Source organism: Phyllobates terribilis, unplaced genomic scaffold (genome assembly GCF_046119375.1).
Source record: "Phyllobates terribilis strain yellow unplaced genomic scaffold, ASM4611937v1 Scaffold_23__1_contigs__length_19252631, whole genome shotgun sequence".
In the NCBI taxonomy this organism is placed as follows: Eukaryota; Metazoa; Chordata; class Amphibia; order Anura; family Dendrobatidae; genus Phyllobates; species Phyllobates terribilis.
In genome coordinates this window covers 13086403-13096129 of record NW_027362783.1, presented here as the reverse complement: position 1 = coordinate 13096129, position 9727 = coordinate 13086403, and positions in this window count along the sequence as shown.

Here is a 9727-nt window from a genome sequence, read left to right as displayed (position 1 = left end):
AACAACATAAATACAATTTAATAAAGCATACGATAAAACAACATAATACAATTTAATAAAGCATAGGATAAATCAACATAAATACAATTGAATAAAGCATAGGATAAAACAACATAAATACAATTTAATAAAGCATAGAATAAAACAACATAAATACAATTTAATAAAGCATAGGATAAAACAACATAAATGCAGTTTAATAAAGCATAGGATAAAACAACATAAATGCAGTTTAATAAAGCATACGATAAAACAACATAAATACAATTTAATAAAGCATAGGATAAAACAACATAAATACAATTTAATAAAGCATAGGATAAAACCACATAAATACAATTTAATAAAGCATGGGTTAAAACAACATTAATACAATTTAATAAAGCATAGGATAAAACAACATAAACACAATTTAATAAAGCATAGGATAAAAAAACATAAATACAATTTAATAAAGCATACGATAAAACAACATAATACAATTTAATAAAGCATAGGATAAAACAACATAAATACAATTTAATAAAGCATAGGATAAAACAACATAAATACAATTTAATAAAGCATAGGATAAAACAACATAAATACAATTTAATAAATCATAGGATAAAACAACATAAATACAATTTAATAAAGCATAGGATAAAACAACATAAATACAATTTAATAAAGCATAGGATAAAACCACATAAATACAATTTAATAAAGCATGGGTTAAAACAACATAAATACAATTTAATAAAGCATAGGATAAAACAACATAAATACAATTTAATAAAGCATAGGATAAAACAACATAAATACAATTTAATAAAGCATAGGATAAAACCACATAAATACAATTTAATAAAGCATGGGTTAAAACAACATTAATACAATTTAATAAAGCATAGGATAAAACAACATAAACACAATTTAATAAAGCATAGGATAAAACAACATAAATACAATTTAATAAAGCATACGATAAAACAACATAATACAATTTAATAAAGCATAGGATAAAACAACATAAATACAATTTAAAAAAGCATAGGATAAAACAACATAAATACAATTTAATAAAGCATAGGATAAAACAACATAAATACAATTTAATAAAGCATAGGTTAAAACAACATAAATACAATTTAATAAAGCATAGGACAAAACAAGATAAATACAATTTAATAAAGCATAGGATAAAACAACATATATACAATTTAATAAAGCATAGGATAAAACAACATAAATACAATTTAATAAAACATGGGTTAAAACAACATAAATACAATTTAATAAAGCATAGGATAAAACAAAATAAACACAATTTAATAGAGCATAGGATAAAACAACATAAACACAATTTAATAAAAAATAGGATAAAACAACATAAATACAATTTAATAAAGCATAGGATAAAACAACATAAATACAATTTAATAAAGCATAGGATAAAACAACATAAATACAATTTAATAAAGCATAGGATAAAACCACATAAATACAATTTAATAAAGCATGGGTTAAAACAACATTAATACAATTTAATAAAGCATAGGATAAAACAACATAAACACAATTTAATAAAGCATAGGATAAAACAACATAAATACAATTTAATAAAGCATACGATAAAACAACATAATACAATTTAATAAAGCATAGGATAAAACAACATAAATACAATTTAATAAAGCATAGGATAAAACAACATAAATACAATTTAATAAAGCATAGGATAAAACAACATAAATACAATTTAATAAAGCATAGGATAAAACAACATAAATGCAGTTTAATAAAGCATAGGATAAAACAACATAAATGCAGTTTAATAAAGCATACGATAAAACAACATAAATACAATTTAATAAATCATAGGATAAAACAACATAAATACAATTTAATAAAGCATAGGATAAAACCACAAAAAATACAATTTAATAAAGCATGGGTTAAAACAACATTAATACAATTTAATAAAGCATAGGATAAAACAACATAAACACAATTTAATAAAGCATAGGATAAAACAACATAAATACAATTTAATAAAGCATACGATAAAACAACATAATACAATTTAATAGAGCATATGATAAAACAACATAAATACAATTTAATAAAGCATAGGATAAAACAACATAAATACAATTTAATAAAGCATAGGATAAAACAACATAAATACAATTTAATAAAGCATAGGATAAAACAACATAAATACAATTTAATAAAGCATAGGATAAAACCACATAAATACAATTTAATAAAGCATGGGTTAAAACAACATAAATACAATTTAATAAAGCATAGGATAAAACAACATAAATACAATTTAATAAAGCATAGGATAAAACAACATAAATACAATTTAATAAAGCATAGGATAAAACAACATTAATACAATTTAATAAAGCATAGGATAAAACAACATAAATGCACTTTAATAAAGCATACGATAAAACAACATAAATACAATTTAATAAAGCATAGGATAAAACAACATAAATACAATTTAATAAAGCATAGGATAAAACAACATAAATACAATTTCATAAAGCATAGGATAAAACAACATAAATACAATTTAATAAAGCATAGGATAAAACAACATAAATACATTTTAATAAAGCATAGGATAAAACAACATAAATACAATTTAATAAAGCATAGGATAAAACAACATAAATACAATTTAATAAAGCATAGGATAAAACAACATAAGTACAATTTAATAAAGCATAGGATAGAACAACATAAATACAATTTAATAAAGCATGGGTTAAAATAACATGAATACAATTTAATAAAGCATAGGACAAAACAACATAAATACAATTTATTAAAGCATAGGATAAAACAAAATAAATACAATTTAATAAAGCATAGGAAAAAACAACATAAATACAATTTAATAAAGCATAGGATAAAACAACATAAATACAATTTAATAAAGCACAGGATAAAACAACATAAATACAATTTAATAAAGCATGGGTTAAAACAACATAAATACAATTTAATAAAGCATAGGACAAAACAACATAAATACAATTTATTAAAGCATAGGATAAAACAACATAAATACAATTTAATAAAGCATAGGATAAAACAACATAAATACAATTTAATAAAGAATAGGATAAAACCACATAAATACAATTTAATAAAGCATAGGATAAAACAACATAAATACAATTTAATAAAGCATAGGATAAAACCACATAAATACAATTTAATAAAGCATAGCATAAAACAACATAAATACAATTTAATAAAGCATAGGATAAAACAACATAAATACAATTTAATAAAGCATAGGATAAAACAACATAAATACAATTTAATAAAGCATAGGATAAAACAACATAAATGCAGTTTAATAAAGCATAGGATAAAACAACATAAATGCAGTTTAATAAAGCATAGGATAAAACAACATAAATACAATTTAATAAAGCTTAGGATAAAACCACATAAATACAATTTAATAAAGCATGGGTTAAAACAACATTAATACAATTTAATAAAGCATAGGATAAAACAACATAAACACAATTTAATAAAGCATAGGATAAAACAACATAAATACAATTTAATAAAGCATACGATAAAACAACATAATACAATTTAATAAAGCATAGGATAAATCAACATAAATACAATTGAATAAAGCATAGGATAAAACAACATAAATACAATTTAATAAAGCATAGAATAAAACAACATAAATACAATTTAATAAAGCATAGGATAAAACAACATAAATGCAGTTTAATAAAGCATAGGATAAAACAACATAAATACAATTTAATAAAGCATAGGATAAAACAACATAAATACAATTTAATAAAGCATAGGATAAAACCACATAAATACAATTTAATAAAGCATGGGTTAAAACAACATTAATACAATTTAATAAAGCATAGGATAAAACAACATAAACACAATTTAATAAAGCATAGGATAAAATAACATAAATACAATTTAATAAAGCATACGATAAAACAACATAATACAATTTAATAAAGCATAGGATAAAACAACATAAATACAATTTAATAAAGCATAGGATAAAACAACATAAATACAATTTAATAAAGCATAGGATAAAACAACATAAATACAATTTAATAAAGCATAGGATAAAACAACATAAATACAATTTAATAAAGCATAGGATAAAACAACATAAATACAATTTAATAAAGCATAGGATAAAACCACATAAATACAATTTAATAAAGCATGGGTTAAAACAACATAAATACAATTTAATAAAGCATAGGATAAAACAACATAAATACAATTTAATAAAGCATAGGATAAAACAACATAAATACAATTTAATAAAGCATAGGATAAAACCACATAAATACAATTTAATAAAGCATGGGTTAAAACAACATTAATACAATTTAATAAAGCATAGGATAAAACAACATAAACACAATTTAATAAAGCATAGGATAAAACAACATAAATACAATTTAATAAAGCATACGATAAAACAACATAATACAATTTAATAAAGCATAGGATAAAACAACATAAATACAATTTAATAAAGCATAGGATAAAACAACATAAATACAATTTAATAAAGCATAGGTTAAAACAACATAAATACAATTTAATAAAGCATAGGACAAAACAAGATAAATACAATTTAATAAAGCATAGGATAAAACAACATATATACAATTTAATAAAGCATAGGATAAAACAACATAAATACAATTTAATACAACATGGGTTAAAACAACATAAATACAATTTAATAAAGCATAGGATAAAACAAAATAAACACAATTTAATAAAGCATAGGATAAAACAACATAAATACAATTTAATAAAGCATACGATAAAACAACATAATACAATTTAATAAAGCATAGGATAAAACAACATAAATACAATTTAATAAAGCATAGGATAAAACAACATAAATACAATTTAATAAAGCATAGGATAAAACAACATAAATACAATTTAATAAAGCATAGGATAAAACAACATAAATACAATTTAATAAAGCATAGGATAAAACAACATAAATACAATTTAATAAAGCATAGGATAAAACCACATAAATACAATTTAATAAAGCATGGGTTAAAACAACATAAATACAATTTAATAAAGCATAGGATAAAACAACATAAATACAATTTAATAAAGCATAGGATAAAACAACATAAATACAATTTAATAAAGCATAGGATAAAGCCACATAAATACAATTTAATAAAGCATGGGTTAAAACAACATTAATACAATTTAATAAAGCATAGGATAAAACAACATAAACACAATTTAATAAAGCATAGGATAAAACAACATAAATACAATTTAATAAAGCATAGGATAAAACCACATAAATACAATTTAATAAAGCATGGGTTTAAACAACATTAATACAATTTAATAAAGCATAGGATAAAACAACATAAACACAATTTAATAAAGCATAGGATAAAACAACATAAATACAATTTAATAAAGCATACGATAAAACAACATAATAGAATTTAATAAAGCATAGGATAAAACAACATAAATACAATTTAATAAAGCATAGGATAAAACAACATAAATACAATTTAATAAAGCATAGGATAAAACAACATAAATACAATTTAATAAAGCATAGGATAAAACAACATAAATACAATTTAATAAAGCATAGGTTAAAACAACATAAATACAATTTAATAAAGCATAGGACAAAACAAGATAAATACAATTTAATAAAGCATAGGATAAAACAACATATATACAATTTAATAAAGCATAGGATAAAACAACATAAATACAATTTAATAAAACATGGGTTAAAACAACATAAATACAATTTAATAAAGCATAGGATAAAACAAAATAAACACAATTTAATAGAGCATAGGATAAAACAACATAAACACAATTTAATAAAGCATAGGATAAAACAAAATAAACACAATTTAATAGAGCATAGGATAAAACAACATAAACACAATTTAATAAAGCATAGGATAAAACAACATAAATACAATTTAATAAAGCATAGGATAAAACAACATAAATAAAATTTAACAAAGCATAGGATAAAACAACATAAATACAATTTAATAAAGCATAGGATAAAACCACATAAATACAATTTAATAAAGCATGGGTTAAAACAACATAAATACAATTTAATAAAGCATAGGATAAAACAACATAAATACAATTTAATAAAGCATAGGATAAAACAACATAAATACAATTTAATAAAGCATAGGATAAAACAACATAAATACAATTTAATAAAGCATAGGATAAAACCACATAAATACAATTTAATAAAGCATGGGTTAAAACAACATAAATACAATTTAATAAAGCATAGGATAAAACAACATAAATACAATTTAATAAAGCATAGGATAAAACAACATAAATACAATTTAATAAAGCATAGGATAAAACCACATAAATACAATTTAATAAAGCATGGGTTAAAACAACATTAATACAATTTAATAAAGCATAGGATAAAACAACATAAACACAATTTAATAAAGCATAGGATAAAACAACATAAATACAATTTAATAAAGCATACGATAAAACAACATAATACAATTTAATAAAGCATAGGATAAAACAACATAAATACAATTTAAAAAAGCATAGGATAAAACAACATAAATACAATTTAATAAAGCATAGGATAAAACAACATAAATACAATTTAATAAAGCATAGGTTAAAACAACATAAATACAATTTAATAAAGCATAGGACAAAACAAGATAAATACAATTTAATAAAGCATAGGATAAAACAACATATATACAATTTAATAAAGCATAGGATAAAACAACATAAATACAATTTAATAAAACATGGGTTAAAACAACATAAATACAATTTAATAAAGCATAGGATAAAACAAAATAAACACAATTTAATAGAGCATAGGATAAAACAACATAAACACAATTTAATAAAAAATAGGATAAAACAACATAAATACAATTTAATAAAGCATAGGATAAAACAACATAAATACAATTTAATAAAGCATAGGATAAAACAACATAAATACAATTTAATAAAGCATAGGATAAAACCACATAAATACAATTTAATAAAGCATGGGTTAAAACAACATTAATACAATTTAATAAAGCATAGGATAAAACAACATAAACACAATTTAATAAAGCATAGGATAAAACAACATAAATACAATTTAATAAAGCATACGATAAAACAACATAATACAATTTAATAAAGCATAGGATAAAACAACATAAATACAATTTAATAAAGCATAGGATAAAACAACATAAATACAATTTAATAAAGCATAGGATAAAACAACATAAATACAATTTAATAAAGCATAGGATAAAACAACATAAATGCAGTTTAATAAAGCATAGGATAAAACAACATAAATGCAGTTCAATAAAGCATACGATAAAACAACATAAATACAATTTAATAAATCATAGGATAAAACAACATAAATACAATTTAATAAAGCATAGGATAAAACCACAAAAAATACAATTTAATAAAGCATGGGTTAAAACAACATTAATACAATTTAATAAAGCATAGGATAAAACAACATAAACACAATTTAATAAAGCATAGGATAAAACAACATAAATACAATTTAATAAAGCATACGATAAAACAACATAATACAATTTAATAGAGCATATGATAAAACAACATAAATACAATTTAATAAAGCATAGGATAAAACAACATAAATACAATTTAATAAAGCATAGGATAAAACAACATAAATACAATTTAATAAAGCATAGGATAAAACAACATAAATACAATTTAATAAAGCATAGGATAAAACCACATAAATACAATTTAATAAAGCATGGGTTAAAACAACATAAATACAATTTAATAAAGCATAGGATAAAACAACATAAATACAATTTAATAAAGCATAGGATAAAACAACATAAATACAATTTAATAAAGCATAGGATAAAACAACATTAATACAATTTAATAAAGCATAGGATAAAACAACATAAATGCACTTTAATAAAGCATACGATAAAACAACATAAATACAATTTAATAAAGCATAGGATAAAACAACATAAATACAATTTAATAAAGCATAGGATAAAACAACATAAATACAATTTCATAAAGCATAGGATAAAACAACATAAATACAATTTAATAAAGCATAGGATAAAACAACATAAATACATTTTAATAAAGCATAGGATAAAACAACATAAATACAATTTAATAAAGCATAGGATAAAACAACATAAATACAATTTAATAAAGCATAGGATAAAACAACATAAGTACAATTTAATAAAGCATAGGATAGAACAACATAAATACAATTTAATAAAGCATGGGTTAAAATAACATGAATACAATTTAATAAAGCATAGGACAAAACAACATAAATACAATTTATTAAAGCATAGGATAAAACAAAATAAATACAATTTAATAAAGCATAGGAAAAAACAACATAAATACAATTTAATAAAGCATAGGATAAAACAACATAAATACAATTTAATAAAGCACAGGATAAAACAACATAAATACAATTTAATAAAGCATGGGTTAAAACAACATAAATACAATTTAATAAAGCATAGGACAAAACAACATAAATACAATTTATTAAAGCATAGGATAAAACAACATAAATACAATTTAATAAAGCATAGGATAAAACAACATAAATACAATTTAATAAAGAATAGGATAAAACCACATAAATACAATTTAATAAAGCATAGGATAAAACAACATAAATACAATTTAATAAAGCATAGGATAAAACCACATAAATACAATTTAATAAAGCATAGCATAAAACAACATAAATACAATTTAATAAAGCATAGGATAAAACAACATAAATACAATTTAATAAAGCATAGGATAAAACAACATAAATACAATTTAATAAAGCATAGGATAAAACAACATAAATGCAGTTTAATAAAGCATAGGATAAAACAACATAAATGCAGTTTAATAAAGCATAGGATAAAACAACATAAATACAATTTAATAAAGCTTAGGATAAAACCACATAAATACAATTTAATAAAGCATGGGTTAAAACAACATTAATACAATTTAATAAAGCATAGGATAAAACAACATAAACACAATTTAATAAAGCATAGGATAAAATAACATAAATACAATTTAATAAAGCATACGATAAAACAACATAATACAATTTAATAAAGCATAGGATAAAACAACATAAATACAATTTAATAAAGCATAGGATAAAACAACATAAATACAATTTAATAAAGCATAGGATAAAACAACATAAATACAATTTAATAAAGCATAGGATAAAACAACATAAATACAATTTAATAAAGCATAGGATAAAACAACATAAATACAATTTAATAAAGCATAGGATAAAACCACATAAATACAATTTAATAAAGCATGGGTTAAAACAACATAAATACAATTTAATAAAGCATAGGATAAAACAACATAAATACAATTTAATAAAGCATAGGATAAAACAACATAAATACAATTTAATAAAGCATAGGATAAAACCACATAAATACAATTTAATAAAGCATGGGTTAAAACAACATTAATACAATTTAATAAAGCATAGGATAAAACAACATAAACACAATTTAATAAAGCATAGGATAAAACAACATAAATACAATTTAATAAAGCATACGATAAAACAACATAATACAATTTA